This window comes from Rhinichthys klamathensis, unplaced genomic scaffold (assembly GCF_029890125.1).
Source record: "Rhinichthys klamathensis goyatoka isolate OS25496 unplaced genomic scaffold, OSU_Roscu_1.1 h1tg000554l_1, whole genome shotgun sequence".
In the NCBI taxonomy this organism is placed as follows: domain Eukaryota; kingdom Metazoa; phylum Chordata; class Actinopteri; order Cypriniformes; family Leuciscidae; genus Rhinichthys; species Rhinichthys klamathensis.
Window position 1 is genome coordinate 3,658,367 of NW_026607023.1, and position 16,370 is coordinate 3,674,736.

A 16,370-nucleotide genomic window follows, 5' to 3' on the forward strand; every position below is an offset into this window, starting at 1 on the left:
TTATAATTTTGTTCAGTGTAAATAAAGTTGATTTGACTTGACTTGACTTGATCTTATCTCCCCTGTGGGCAGGGAGTGGTTTCCGTAGCGTCCCTCTCCATTGGACTGGGCATGCTTCCCCAGCGTTAACAACACTGGTCATGGCTGAAAACAATGGGAATTGAGATCCAAAGCACTCTTCCCAGTGAAATGTATGTCACGTTTAAGGAACATTAGCTCCAACCATCCCCAGAGTAAGTCCCTTCCATCCCGTTTGCTATGGAGGACTACCCCTCTGGCTTACTTGAGGTGCTGGGTAGGTTACGACATTGTGAGAGCAGTTTCCAAAAGGGCACACCGTAGCTTGTCAGCATCTGCATCTCCAACACAGTTCAGTGGCTGTGGCTCTTTCCATAGGGTCCCTAATACGTCAGTATCAACGTAACGTTGAACGTGACTGACTGAATGGGAACATCTAGGTTACTAATGTAACCCCCGTTTCCTAAAGGAGGGAACGGAGACGTTACGTCCCCCCTGCCACAGCCCTGAACCACTGCTGAATGACCAGGATTCTGTCTTGGCTCCTCAGCAAAACATGAATAAAGTGAGTAACGCCGGTCATATTTATACCTGTATGTTAGGTGTGACTCACTGCAAATCTCACTGTTCATTGGCTCATTCTGTTACCACTTGGAGGTGATTGGGCTCCCAAACATAGACGTTTGTGGGGATTCCCTGTTCTAGATTGATTTCCATATTTCCCTACTTTTTGCCTACATTAACCGTTACTATAATAATCTAATATTGTTTGGATTAAAATAATTAATCAGCTGATACTAAAAGAAAAAATATAAGATTATGCAGGATAATCAATTTTCAGAGATGCTTATCAGTCCCCTGTAACTGCTAACTCATCAGGCTTGTCCATTTTTTCAGCAATGTCTTTAAACTTTAACAACTATTACTTTAACAAAACAGTCTAGAACCGTTTTAATGTGTTCTCAATTTAACAATTTCTTCATTGTTCATGATTGATTTAACTTGTTTACTTTTTTCTTCCAGGGATTAAATGTAGCTTTCAAAAGAAACATTTTTAGCGCAATTTTCACAAGCATGTGTTACATTTTCAAAACTCTTAGTACCAACATCACACCAGATTATCAAAAGTGCACTTTTTCAAACATATTAGCATGTTTTCAATTGTGTTAGTACAATACACAAAATCACAAAGTATCATTTTCACAACACAAAATTAGTGTTTCTTCTATATAAACATTTAATTCAGAGTAACTGCCTTTCATAAAGCACTTACTATCAAACATTTGATTTGCATCTCTTTTAGTTCAGTTTTATAAATTTTTCTATTATTTAATCCAACTGATCTTAATGGTTAAACAATGAATTGTTTACTACACCTATTGATTTCTATAGATAAAGATTCTCTAGATATATAAAAACAATTGCGGCTCTTTTACTGTAATTGGTTTTACAAAAATCACAATCATTTGTGCACCATTTTTCCAAACACAACAAACAAAACTCTGTTATTTGTTAAATTCTCAGTTGCACTTAGAATGTACGGAAGCGTATTGCATTCACTTGAAGAAAAAAATCTACTCTGTTTTTCTGAATTAACGAGTTAATTATCTCAGAATTACGAGATAATTTTTCATGGAAAAAAAGTTTTTGCTCTGTTTTTCTGAATTAACGAGTTAATTATCTCAGAATTACGAGATAATTTTTCATGGAAAAAAGTTTTTGCTCTGTTTTTCTGAATTAACGAGTTAATTATCTCAGAATTACAAGATAATTTTTCATAGAATTTATTTTTTTGCTCTGTTTTTCTGAATTAATGACTTGATTATCTCAAAAACTCAGAAATTCAGAAAAACAGAGCAAAAACTTTTTTTCCATGAAAAATTATCTCGTAATTCTGAGATAATCAACTCGTTAATTCAGAAAAACAGAGCAAAAAAAAAATTCCATGAAAAATTATCTTGTAATTCTGAGATAATTAACTCAATAATTCAGAAAAACAGAGCAAAAACTTTTTTCCCATGAAAAATTATCTCGTATTTCGGAGATAATTAACTCGTTAATTCAGAAAAACAGAGCAAAAAAAAAAAATCCATGAAAAATGATCTTGTAATTCTGAGATAATTAACTCATTAATTCAGAAAAACAGAGTACATTTTTTTTTCAAGTGAATGCAATACGCTTCCGTAAGAATGTTCTCAATTAGCCCCAAATAAATATCTGCCGAGTTAGTAATGCACACAACACAACACAGGAAATGCAAAATTTCTAATTGTTTACATAGCTATCTCAATGACAAAATCTATAAAAGGGGAAAAGGAAACCAAAACAAAAAAGAAGAAGAAGAAGAAGAATGGGAAAAGGAAGAGGTGTAAGAGTGAGATGTTTTGTAGATGATAGAGGACGGGTAATATTGAGAGGGAGAGGAACAGTGGAAGAGGTAGAAAGAGATGAGGGGAAAGGAGTAGATGGTATAGGAAGAGGAGATGAGCAAGAAGAGTTGAGGATGGAGGAAGAGGGAGAAGAGATGGTAGTGTGGAAGGCAATGGTATTAGTGGAAAGGGCGGCAAGAGAAGAAAATATAAGAAGACTTGGACAGAGGATAAGGGGATAAGAGGAGGGAGGTATAAGAGGAGGGAGGAGAGGTAGAAGGATAAAGTACAGACAGGTTTCAAATGAAATCAGAGCCACCCTAATTGACCGTGTCATAAATGATGGGCTTTACTTGAGGGAAGCTGGACAGAGAGTTCAGCCCAATATAAACATCATGCCACAGTCAATGTCCCTGGTCAGCAAGTGCTGCAGTCCACTGGTGTTGTGGCACACAACACTGTCTTTGGCCTGCACAATACAGACGGGCTTCTAAGGCTTTCTCAAGGCTTTTTAAACTCCCTCAATGAAATCCACTTTCCGCAGGGTGATCAGGAGCAAATTGAGGGAATTGTGTAGTTGTTTGGGACAATTTCCAATTTCACAATTCATTGCTGGAATTGTGAAATCACTGGTTTGAGCATCATCCACATTTCAGGATGGTGTTCCTTGCATATTCTCCTTCCAGTATATGATCGCAACCTTTACAACCAAGTAAGTCTTCTTCAAGCAATGGAAGAGGCCAGTGGAGAGGTTGCCACAAGGATGGATCCAGCATACACAGGTTTTGTTTTTTCTCCACGATGCATGACTCGTGAAAATACATGCTGTGATGTTGATTAAATTCTTTGACTAGATGTAAATGAGAGACAACATCTATACATGTTATTTTTTGGACGAAAACCCATTGTTATACAACTAAACTGATCATTAAAGAACTTTGAAGAACATGGTTAAAGAACACAAAAAACATGTATTTTCATTCATGTATTTAGCTGAATTTGTTATCAAATCAACAGAGAGCACACTTGTAGTTTTGATGTTACTTTTCATTTTTGATAAATGCATTATGCAGTGCTTCATTATGCAGTGAATACTGAAATGTTTAGCCACAACACAAAAGAGTGTGTTTAGTTTGCTGTGTTAATTGTTTTGAGAGCAACTACAACAGGAGAAATGTGTCAAATCAATTGAGAAAAGCTGTAAAAGTACTAAATTGAAAGAAGATCATATTGTTGTGTTTTGGTGATTAAACCAAATGTTCTCGTTCCATATTACAACAATCGTGTGTTTTGAAACAATCATGTGGACTGAAAATGTGTACACCTGTAATGAAAGCATGGGATCGGGTTTTGAAAGAATTCAAGCGTGATCAGTGTGATCAGTTTGGATTTTTGTACTAAGAGTTTTGAAAATGCACACCTTACTTGTAAAAATAGCCCCAAAGCGCGAAAAAAAGAAAAGAAAAAAAAAACCTGGACTAAAAAAAACATAAAAAGGTTTCTTGAATGTTTGTCTGTGGGACAGCGTTGTTCTTATAGGAATGACTATAAGACTCATTTTTGACAACATTTTATTTTGTTACATGAACTGGGTACTACATCATTGATTATAAAGCATATATTACAGAAGCAGTCCTGGTTGCCTCATTCATGTCAGTGCGAAAGAAAGAAAGAAAGAAAGAAAGAAAGAAAGAAAGAAAGAAAGAAAGAAAGAAAGAAAGAAAGAAAGAAAGAAAGAAAGAAAGAAAGAAAGAAAGAAAGAAAGAAAGAAAGAAAGAAAGAAAGAAAGAAAGAAAGAAAGAAAGAAAGAAAGAAAGAAAGAAAGAAAGAAAGAAAGAAAGAATCATATAGGTACAAAAATATGATTTCTAGTTTTCTTGGAGAACATTTGATTGAAGCCTGTAAAATCTTTACTGACCCAGTAATCAGATGTAGCTGCATTTTGATATCAAACAGACTCTACACTGAGTACTGAGTGAGCAAATGACATCAGTGTGATCCTCCAGTATACTCGTTTCCCCGTTAGATACATTCAGAACAGAGTGAACACAATAAAATTCAATTAAAAGATTAAATACATTACTCATAGAAGCATCTTCCATGTCCACGAAACATCCTATAATTACGTCATTATTGTTTTATAAAATAATTAACAGGTCCACTCATGACAGCTTGACAGCGATTGAAGTGTCACACTATTCTTCTGCGGTGTTCTTTGCTTTCTCTTTGACAGAGCTGTTCAGAAAAAGTGAAACTGATGGTGTCTGTAAGGGGGAATACCATGTCCTTATTATGCATGTATATTAGGTTATTTCCAAAAGCATCCACACTTACTGGATACAAACTGAATATAAATTATTAATATTTGTGACAGAGGAAACATTGCTTATATGTTGTGTTTATGGCATTCTTCTGGAAGACTTCTTTCTTTGTTTATAAACAAACAATTTCACTTTTTAAATATAGTTGTGTATGAAGTTAACAAAGAAATAGTTGCAGCTGCAGGTAGCTGCAATCAATACAGTTACAAAATGCACAATAGACAAACAACAATTTGATAACTAGCCCCTACATTTTAAGTTTTAAGTCTATTAAGTCTATCTAGAATTGACTTACTTCGTCTCAGTGAGCCATTCATTGTTGCTTCTTGTGTTGCTACATCTTGTTCCTGCAGCGCTGCACCTCTCTGAGCTCTTCAACACACATGTTCAAACACTAACAAAGACATTTGTTGGCTCAGAAACCTACCTGTTGTACAACCACACCAATTTCCACTGAACTCCTCATTTGACGTCTCAAGCAAACTGTCTATTGCTCCACATCCTTCCTCCTGCTGCATGCAGTCTAATCCGAATTCTAAGAATACGGAAAAAAGTGACTTCCTTGGTTGCAGAAGCGCTTCAGCATGTTGTGTCTGCACATGGTAGACCTTTGTGCTCGTCTGTACGTCTTTTTGAGAGTGTGTCGGGTGTGCGGGTGGCCAGAGTTTATCAGCCCTCTATAAATTTCCCCTGGGTCTCTCCCTTCACCTGGCTGGGAATTGTGTGTGTTAGTCACCTTACAAGGGGACAGTCCCTTTAGACAATTTCAATAGGCATCTTAGCTCACAGGCAATACCTTGGACAGGGACACTTGCACAATTCGAAAGTTGAATTTAGCTGAGGTATCTTTTGCAGGAGACTTTGGTTTGTTTCTAATTTATTACATTTGGTGTTTGTTGCATACTTTTTTGGGTGAATAAAAAAAAAATTAAAATGAAAGATATTCTCTTTTTAAATACAATAAATTATTTTTATAGGATAACATTTGATTGAAAAAGCTTTTTTTCATTCTCATTTAGTATGAAATTAATTCATATTTCATTGTCTCTCCAACTCATTTTTTTCTTGACTCTTTTTATTTGCTTGTAACTGATAAATGAGACAACAGAACAGTTTAGGGCCAAAGATACATACTTTAAGTTAAGAACAATTTCTTTAAAATAAAAAAAAACAGTTTTGTTGTCTATTGTGTGTGATGGAACAAAATGACGATGAAAAGCAGTTTCAACAATGAAGGGCAAGGAAAGCATGTGAAACAGTTATATCTAGTCAAGTCAAGTCAAGTCACATTTATTTATATAGCGCTTTTTACAATACAGATTGTTTCAAAGCAGCTTTACAGAGATAACAGGAAGATAATGCAATAAAGTTTGTTTTCAGAAGAAAATAGCGTCACAGCTATATACTGTATATATAGCCGCTCTGGAGAAAACCGGGATGTCATCAGTTAGTTCTCATGTAATGGTGTCAGCTTAGTTCAGTTCTCATATAATGGTGTCAGTGATGGCAGATCAATAATATTGTTGAATATTAAATTAAAATCTAGTGGCGCATGTGTGCCTTGAGAGCATTACATCATTCTGTTTCTCATTCTGTTCATGTACTTATTTGACCTTCTGTGGGCTCTGCACTGATGTCATCATTTTGCTGTCCCCTAGAAGGCTTCTATTTGCATAAACATTTTGGTGAATCATAAAGTACATTGCCATCTAAAAGAGGGAGTGTGGCATACAGGAAGTCAAAGCAAAGTTTGCGCGTATTGCGTACAGGAAGTCAGCGCAATGTTCATCACCCATCCTCCTAACTGGTAGATGGGGCTTTTTTTGTCTTTGATGTTGCCTGGTCAGGTCTAAAGTCAGGATTATTTGGATAATGCTTTTCACAACACACGCACTGCAGTTTTAATTCATTACCGGTATCTTGTCGTACAAGAATTTGATAGAATGATAGATTTTTGATTAGTTCAGTCCCCCAGTGAGGAAGCTAGGCGACGGTGGCAAGGAACAACAATAACAAAACAAAACAAATGGTGGAGAAAGATACAGGGGATAAAACCTTTGGATGAATCAAGCTACACTGAGGGCCAGTTTTATACGTATACGTTCTATACGTAATGTCAAAGTTAGCTTCAGTATCTTGATGTACGTACAGTATGTACAGTGGCTGAACACGTACAAGACTGAAAGGACATGCAGACAAATAATCCTTGAGATATGACGGTCACTTGGCACAGGATGCAATTGTAGTCGTGGGACAGAGACATATAGTAGGGGGAGTCCTCATTTTTTGTTATCATGGTTTCAGTTTTACACCTGTTCCTTGTTTCATTGATCATCATCCCTGTGTATATACGCACTTAGTTTTCTCAGTTTCTTTGCTCGGAGTTGTTAATGGTAGTTGTGTTGTGTGCTTTAAGTATCTTGGTGTTCATTATAGTCTCCTTGTTCCTTTCATTCTGCGTTTATTGTGGATCACACTACACAGCCCTTGACACATGGCTGACAATAATCCTGCTTGAGGGCATGTTAATATTTTAAAGTAATTCCCAAATGACATCAGAGGAACATCTGGGGAAAAAACTGAATAGAACTCACAAGACTCTTGACAAACTTTTCAGTTTTTTCTTTAGCTGTGTTGAATTGACTGTACTGTAAATGCATCAGCCACAGTGGTAATCATGACAGCTTAGGCTAAAACGAACTATCTGCCCCTAAAATTTCCCAGCTCAAAAGTAGGGGGCAGAATTGTGGTTTCCATGAATGTACATTGAAAAGCAAAGAGAAAAAAACAGTATTCTCCCCACCCTGGAGGAGCCAGTAAACTCAATGAAGGTCATCTTTACTGTTGAAATAACTGACATCCCACCATTTACAAAGAAATGTACTGTTTGCCTTTGCAAAAGGAGCATCTGCAATCGAATTCACTTGTAAATTTCTTCAAGAAACCGACACTCTCTCTATCCCAAATGTACTCTACACACAACTTGACATGTATCTGCTACATGCTAGAAATATTATTTTAGTGGAAAGATCTGCACTTACCACTTAACGAATAAAGAATAGCATCTTTAACAATAAAATTAAAACACCAGTGTGTAACACATATTAGGAATTTACATCAGACCAAAGTGCATTCTAGTGAAAGAGGTGAAAAGAATGTAAAAGGAATGCTGTATATGCTCTCAAAAATAAAGCAAACTGTCCCTCATGCCTTTCCAAACCCGTAAGACTTTTGTTTATCTTAGATCTTTTTAATAAGTTCTGTCCCTCCATTGACAGCCTTATAATTACTTCCACAGAAAGGTATTAAAGACATCATTTGAGTAATCGGTCACACATTACAATAAGGTTTCATTTGTTAACATTAGTTAATGTGTTAACTAACATTATTAACTAATCATGAGCAATGGATTTGTTACTGTATTTGTTAATCTTTGTTAACATTAGTTAATAAAAATACAGCTGTTCATTGTTTGTTCATGTCAGTTCACACAGTCCATTGGGTTAGTTCACCCAAAAATGAAAATTCTGTCAGTAATTACTCACCCTCATGTTGTTCCAACCCCGTAAGACTTTAGTTTATCTTCGGAACACAAATTAAAATATTTTTGATTAAATCTGAGAGCTGGATCACTCCTCCATATAAGGGATCGAAACTGGCCGGCCCAAAAGTTATAAAAGACATCTTTAAAATAGTCCGAGTGACTACAGTGGCTCAATCTTAAGTTTATCAAGCGACGAGAATACTTTTTGTGCGCTAAAAAAATAAGATTAAATCATCTTAATCTTAAACCAGTTTTTAGCTGGTCACAGCCTGGTCAAACTGGTGTAGCTGGTCAGCCAGGGTGATCACAAAACCCCTCACTAACAGCCACTACCAGCCAGTAACAGAAATGATTATAGCTACTCATGAATAAGGTATCTCATAACATAGTACTTTTTCGTGATAATTTTCCTACAGGAAGCTGAAGTCACACAGGACTCTTACAATCTCCCACTTACAAGTATCCTACAATAATCTTATATGTGTAACAGTGATGTTAGACTTCTTAGAACTGAGAGGAGGCAAGGTGCTGGCCACTATGCCAAAATAAATAAACATATAAGAAATAACCTTATCGGGAATTATATGTATTTAATTATTTATGAAAGTTTCACGAAAAGGCGTAGAAAAACAAAACAGAAAACAAAATAAATAATAAAGAAAAAAAAACATTTGAAAACACTGTGTGTTACAGTAGTGCAAGCAAGATAATTGAACTAATAAAGCAAATAATTGTTATATGTTCTCTGTGACATGTTTATTTTCTGTTTCGTGTACCATGTTTGTAGTTCTTTTTTATATCAGCTATGCATTCCGATAATTTTGTGAATTGGTAAGTTTCGTCAGGGTGTGAAGAAATATAGAGCTCCGTATCATCAGCATAATCACAACATTAATGTGTCTGAGATGTGAGTAATTGTCTTTTTTTTACTCTCAACATGGTCATAAAAGGCATTACTAATTACTCAACTTTTTTTTTCACTTTAAAATAATGTTCCAGATCACTAGTGTCACGGATACACCAGCGTCAGTGCCAGACCTCTACACTCCGCCCACTCGTTCCGCATCCCCTGAGTTCTGATCACCTGCACCTGTCATCATCACACTATTCACTATTCAAAAATGCCACCTGTTCCCTCAGTCTCGTTGATACAACGTCAGCTTACTGACTCTCTCTTCAAAACATTACGATCGTCTGCATTACCTGGTTCCCGTACTTACCGTCATCCTTGGATTACTCGTCCTGTCTCCCGGATCTCCAGTCTTCAACCTACCTGCTGTCTTCATCCTGTCCGTCTTCCTCAGCCCGGTTATCATCCATCAACCTGAAACAGATAAGAGACTTTATCAGAAACCATTCATCCGCTGATTCAACCTATCATTCCAATGACTCTTCAACTTTCCTGCTGTGACTGTTCCTGAGTGCTTGAATAAACCCTACTGCAAACTTTACCTGTTTGTGTTGTTCTGATTCATGACAGAAGATCTGACCAACATGCACGAACCAACAGATCACAGCGAAGAGGAAGCTTCAGCCCCGGTTGCAAACGCCGAAGTCTTGCGTGACAATCCGCACCCTATTCCACCACCCGCCATCAATCCTTCTTCATCTGCCTATGTCAGTCCCATGGCCCGACCAGCGCCCTACTCCGGCGAGGAGGAGGAGTGCAGTGGTTTTCTCCTGCAGTGCGAGCTGTATATGGAAATGAACGCTTCACAGTTTGCCTCAGAGAGAGCGAAAGTCGCTTTTTTCATCTCTCTCCTCACCGGACGAGCCCTGCTCTGGGCTAGAGCGCTTTGGGATGCAAAAGGTACTGTTACACAAACTCTCTCCAATTTCTTTGGTCACTTCCGTGAAGACTTTGTACCAGTATCCAACTCTCTGTCCATTCATGATCAATTATTTCGTTTACGACAAGCCAAGACATCAGTTTCTTCGTATGCATTAATCTTTCGCACCCTAGCAGCTGCCAGTGGATGGAATGAGACGGCTCTAATTACAGCTTATCGTCAAGGTTTAGATCCTGAGATTCGTTTACAACTAGCCATCCACGATGACATCATTGGTCTGGAAAGTCTCATTCAACGTTCCATCCGTGTGGACCAACGCCGCACTGCTTGTCATCTCGATAGTCCTGCACTGCCTCCTCCTCGTCCTACTACATTCGTCAACCCTCCAGTACCAGAACCCATGGATATCAGCTCAACACATTTATCTTCTGTCGAACGTCAACGTCGCATTCACAATAACCTATGCCTCTACTGCGGGTCTGCTGACCATCTGCTCGTCTCCTGTCCAGTTCGTCCTCCACGACCGGCGGTGAGTACAGTACGGCTACACTCACCTATTTCGCAAATGAAAAATACCCCGGTTCAGATCACTTACCTCAAACAATCTCTTTCAGCGCAAGCGCTAATCGACTCTGGTTCAGCTGGTAATTTCATTTCACTCTCCACTTTACAAAGACTTCAAACCCGCAGAAGAGTTATTCCCCAGGCTCTCCATGTGCAGTCCATCCTGGGCAAACCGCTCGGTCGTGGTCGGATCTGTCACAGTAGTCCCGTTATCAGCATGAAGATCGGCTGTCTTCATCAAGAGGAGTTGTCGTTTCTGGTGCTGGAGGGTTCTACGGCGGATATCATCCTGGGACGCCCTTGGCTCGAACTTCACTCTCCTCATCTGCTGGTCCACGGGTGAGGTTTGTCAGTGAGGAAAGGATTGCTTCACACACTGCCTGTTGCCGGTCAAGAAGATTCTTCATTCTTCACCATCTCCTGTCCGTGACGTGTCTATATGTTCCACCTCCGTCGAAAGTCCACCCACCAGCGATCATCATGAGGTTCCTGTCGTCTAGCGGGCATTCCAGGATGTTTTCAACAAACAGCTGGCTACCAAACTTCATCCACATCGGCCATGGGACTGCGCGATCGACCTGCTGCCTGGGGCGGTTCTACCGTGTGGGAAGATCTACCCACTGTCCATCCCGGAACAGAAGGCCATGGAGGAGTACATTGAGGAGGCTCTCAGTCAAGACTACATTCGTCCATCTACGTCCCCTGCCGCTTCAAGTTTCTTCTTCGTAGGCAAAAAGGACGGAGGCTTGCACCCCTGTATTGACTACCGGACTCTTAATAACTCCACTGTCAAGTATCGATATCCCCTTCCTCTGGTCCCAGCCGCTCTGGAACAACTCTGTGGTGCTCGGATCTTCACTAAACTGGACTTACGCAGTGCTTACAATTTGGTAAGGATCAGGAAAGGAGACGAGTGGAAGACTGGGTTCATCACACCTGCCGGCCACTACGAATATCGGGTCATGCCCTTCGGCCTGTCCAACGCTCCGGCAGAGATGGGGACTCGAGTTTGAGACTCGGACTCGAGTGCGACTTAAGTCGCACACACAGTGACTTCAGACTCGACTTGAGACTCGTCCTCGAAAGACTTCAGACTCGACTCGGACTCGAGCTGCGGGACTTGTGAACAATGTTTATTTTTAGGAAACGTCTGATGAGCTCTCTAATATTCCCCTTTCTCCGACCCATTACCTAAAACCTGCCTACATAACACGTACTATGTGCGCGTGGCCACACATGAGAGGACAACAAACAAACATGTCGACTGCACCGGCCGCTGCTGTGCCATTCATCATAAGCTTTGGGTTTAAAAACTTCAAACAAGACGGGCCAAATAAAAGAAGCGCTCAATGCAAAATATGCGGTATCTGCGCGCGTGCACCTCATGGTGTTCCATGAGGGAGAGAGAGCGCGAGAGGTATGGGTGAACGAGAGAGAGAGAGGGACGTGCGAGAGGTAGTGCGGCGCGAATGCGCTACGGCGCTCTGCAATCAAATACGATTTTAAATAGGCTTAGTAAAAATAAAATAAAAAATCGAAAATCAATGTGTGGCGGTCAGCCAGTGTTGATATTGTGGCGGGCCGCCACAAATATATGAACGTATGGGGAACCATGTATTTCACATCATTTGGTTCCAATAGTGTTTTGCATTTAGCTACACTGTGATGTTTTGCACTCTGTCAATTTTAGTGCTGTGAGGTAGGCTATAACATTTTCTATATTTGGTCTTATGGCTCCACAGAGCCAGCACAATAGGAGCCAAGGCCTTTCATTATAATTCAGCAACAGACATGAGTCCTTTTTCTTCAAAACCTCAATTTTTACAGATACAGATATTAACTTAAAAGTAAAGCATTCTTGGTGTTTTTGTCATGTTGAAATAGCCTGTTTACACTGATTATATACCTAAATCAAAGCTGATACCGTATGATAAAAGATAAAGGAGTCATAATAACATTACATGCTTTGAATTCCTTATATATGAAGTGTTCTAAGCAGCCTGGATGGGTCGCTGTACGTGATGCAACGCTTATTATAACCACAAGAGACTTCAGACTTGACTTGGACTCTAGTTCAGAGACTTGAGACTTGACTTGGACTCTAGTTCAGAGACTTGAGACTTGACTTGGACTCTAGTTCAGAGACTTGAGACTTGACTTGGACTTTAGTTCAGAGACTTGAGACTTGACTTGGACTCTAGTTCAGAGACTTGTGAGCATCTCTGCGCTCCGGCAGTGTTTCAAGGGTTCATGAACGAGATCTTCAGGGACTATCTACACCAGTTTGTCATCTATATTGACGATATACTCATATACTCAACCAACTTGTCCGAGCACCACAATCATGTCCAGTCTGTTCTTCAATGTCTACGCGATCATCAGCTATATCTGAAGTTGGAAAAATGTGAGTTCAATCAAGAAACCATTCACTTCCTGGGTTATGTGATCTCTCCTCATGGGATCACCATGGACCAGAGGAAGGTGGAAGCCATCTCCAATTGGCCATTACCCTCCAATATCATAGAATTTCAATGCTTTCTTGCCAAGAGACTCAATACCCGACTTACGTTCCCACTCGTCTACGTCTGTCCCTCATGGACTCAGTCCATACATCTCCGGGCTCTGGACACCCAGGCAGCCAACAGACCCTCTCGCTCTTGCAACAACGGTACTGGTTGTCTGAATATGACCCAGGTTGTCTGAATATGACCCACTGCAAGTCTGAATATGACCCAGGATGTCTCCCGATACGTGAAGAGCTGCTCAGTCTGTGCCATGGCCAAAGTTCCACGACGCCTCCCACAAGGAAAACTGGTGCCACTCCCAGTACCCACAAGACCCTGGTCTCACCTTGGGGTTGATTTTATCACGGACCTTCCTTCCTCTGACTCCCACACGTGTGTTCTGGTCGTCGTGGACCGCTTTTCGAAAGCTTGTAAGCTCATTCCTCTGCCAGGTTTACCCACAGCCTTCGAGACTGCTGAAGCGCTGTTCAACCAGATATTTCGACATTTCGGAATACCAGAAGATATTGTATCTGACCGTGGTCCACAGTTCATATCCAGGGTATGGAAAGCATTCTTCAACCTTTTGGGAGTTTCAGTTAGCCTAACCTTGGGGTATCACCCCCAGTCCAATGGACAGACTGAGCCGAAAATACAAGAGATCGGGAGATACCTGCGGTCATATTGCCACGATCATCAAGACTGCTGGAGCAGATATCTACCCTGGGCCGAGTATGCACAAAACTCCCTTCAACAGTCCACCACTGGTCTCACGCCCTTTCAGTGCATACTCGGTTTTCAGCCGCCCCTGTTTCCCTGGTCAGGAGAACCATCCGATGTTCCAGCAGTCCATCATTGGTTCCAAGAGAGCGAGAGGGTCTGGGACTCAGCACACGTCCATCTGCAAAGGGCTGTTCGGAGACACAAGAGCCAGGCTGATGCTAGAAGATCGGCAACCCTGTTATACCAACCTGGGCAGAAGGTCTGGCTCTCTACTCGGGACATCCATCTCCGACAGCCCTGCCGCAAGCTGAGTCCCAGATACATCGGTCCGTTCGCGATGCATAGGCAGATCAACAAAGTCACCTACCGGTTATAACTCCCTTCACATTACCGCATATCACCGTCATTCCATGTCTCCCTGCTCAAACCTTATGTTGATCCTCTCTCTCCTTCTTCCCCAGGGTCTGGCGCTGATGACGTGCCTCCGCCTCCTGTGGACCCTACAGACGAGAATATCTATCGTGTCCTGGACGTTCTCGACTCCCGACGACGGGGCGGCCAACTAGAATATCTCTTGGACTGGGAAGGTTTTGGCCCTGAGCAAAGATGCTGGGTTCACCGGGATGACATACTTGACCCTACACTCTTACAGGACTTTCACTCAGCTCATCCCAGTCGTCCAGCGCCGAGAGGTCGTGGTCGCCCCCGTCGTCGGTCTTTTCCGCCCTCAGGAGCTGGCCGTGGAGGGTGGAGGGGGGGGGTGGTACTGTCACGGATACACCAGTGTCAGCGCCAGACCTCTACACTCCGCCCACTCGTTCCGCATCCCCTGAGTTCTGATCACCTGCACCTGTCATCACCTGTTACACATCTCCGGTCACTCAACTCACTATTCAAAAACACCACCAGTTCCCTCACTCAGTTGTCAGGTCTCGTTGATACAACGTCAGCTTACTGACTCTCTCTTCAAAACATTACGATCGTCTGCATTACCTGGTTCCCGTACTTACCGTCATCCTTGGATTACTCGTCCTGTCTCCCGGATCTCCAGTCTTCAACCTACCTGCTGTCTTCATCCTGTGCGTCTTCCTCAGCCCGGTTATCATCCATCAACCTGAAACAGATAAGAGACTTTATCAGAAACCATTCATCCACTGATTCAACCTATCATTCCAATGACTCTTCAACTTACCTGCTGTGACTGTTCCTGAGTGCTTGAATAAACCCTACTGCAAACTTTACCTGTTTGTGGTGTTCTGATTCATGACAACTAGTAGTTCCTGCATAATGACTAGGTAACATTTGAGTAATTAGTGATGCATTTTATGACCACGTTGAGAGTTAAAAAAAAGACAAATTATTCACATCTCAGACATCTGTTGTGATCCTTATTAATTCTTTATAATTAGTAATAGTTAGCTATTAGTTCTTAATGAGGCCAATCTCATTCAATAATTATTGATTAAATAAGGATCTATCTCAGTCCTAAATTTGATATTACTTTCTGATTACTGTTTCCATATTAGTTAATAGTAGTAGCTGAAGTGTTAATGTAGTACTGCTCATTAGTCCTGCATTACTTCCTGCATAGTTACCATGACCATTGTTCTAAAGTGTTACCCTTGTCCTTATCTCGATGTTGTGTGCTGTCGAGTTCAGTACCTGTTTATCTCTGTTCTTTGCGGTTTCCTTAGTTTATCTTGTTTGTAATTATTTTTTACGTAAGTTTTGTTAATAAATGTACATCTATGTACATCATAGGTCCTGCTCTCTCTGGTTTTCTATGCTCATGGCGCATTACAATAATATAGATAAGGGGTCAAATTCAGTACCTGGAGGGCCACTGTCATTCAGATTTTAGCTCCAACCAGCCACAAAACACCTTCTTGAAGTTTCTAGGTTACAGGTTTGAATAGCACTGTTTTAGTGCATTGGTTCTCAACTCCAGTCCTAGGTACTCAGTGCACTGCACATTTTGTATGTCTCTCTGATCTGAAACACTGAGGGGCCATTTACACGTTACACTAAAAATGGGTTTTAAAGTGGAGGTTTTTGAAAACAATACACTTTTTTTTACCGTTTTCAGTACATTGTGGTTGTGTAAACCTCAGTTCAGGTCATGGATCTTTCCTTATGAGCTGATGATCTGAATCAGGTGTGTTAAATAAAGACATTCAAAATGTGCTAAGCAGTGGGTCCCCTGGACAGGAGTTGAGAAGCAGAACCACAGGTTTAGTTTGATGGTGAATTTGTCTGTCCTCACTTGTTCACATCACATGTTTCAGTGTGTGTACCCTATAGTTTATACCTCTTCTGTTCCAATAATACTTATTGTAAATCTTAAATGAAATCAAAGTAATACTGAAATATCTTGTGTTAACCTTTCCTGCTTCCGTCTCCTAACCGTGGTTGGGAGACACAGGGGAGATTCGTCTTCTCCAGGGCCGGTAGTTTTCCTCCCGGGGTTAACTCCCTAAACCTCACGCTGTTTAGTGTGATGGTAGCATATAAATGACAAAGAGGCCGTCTTGCCGAAG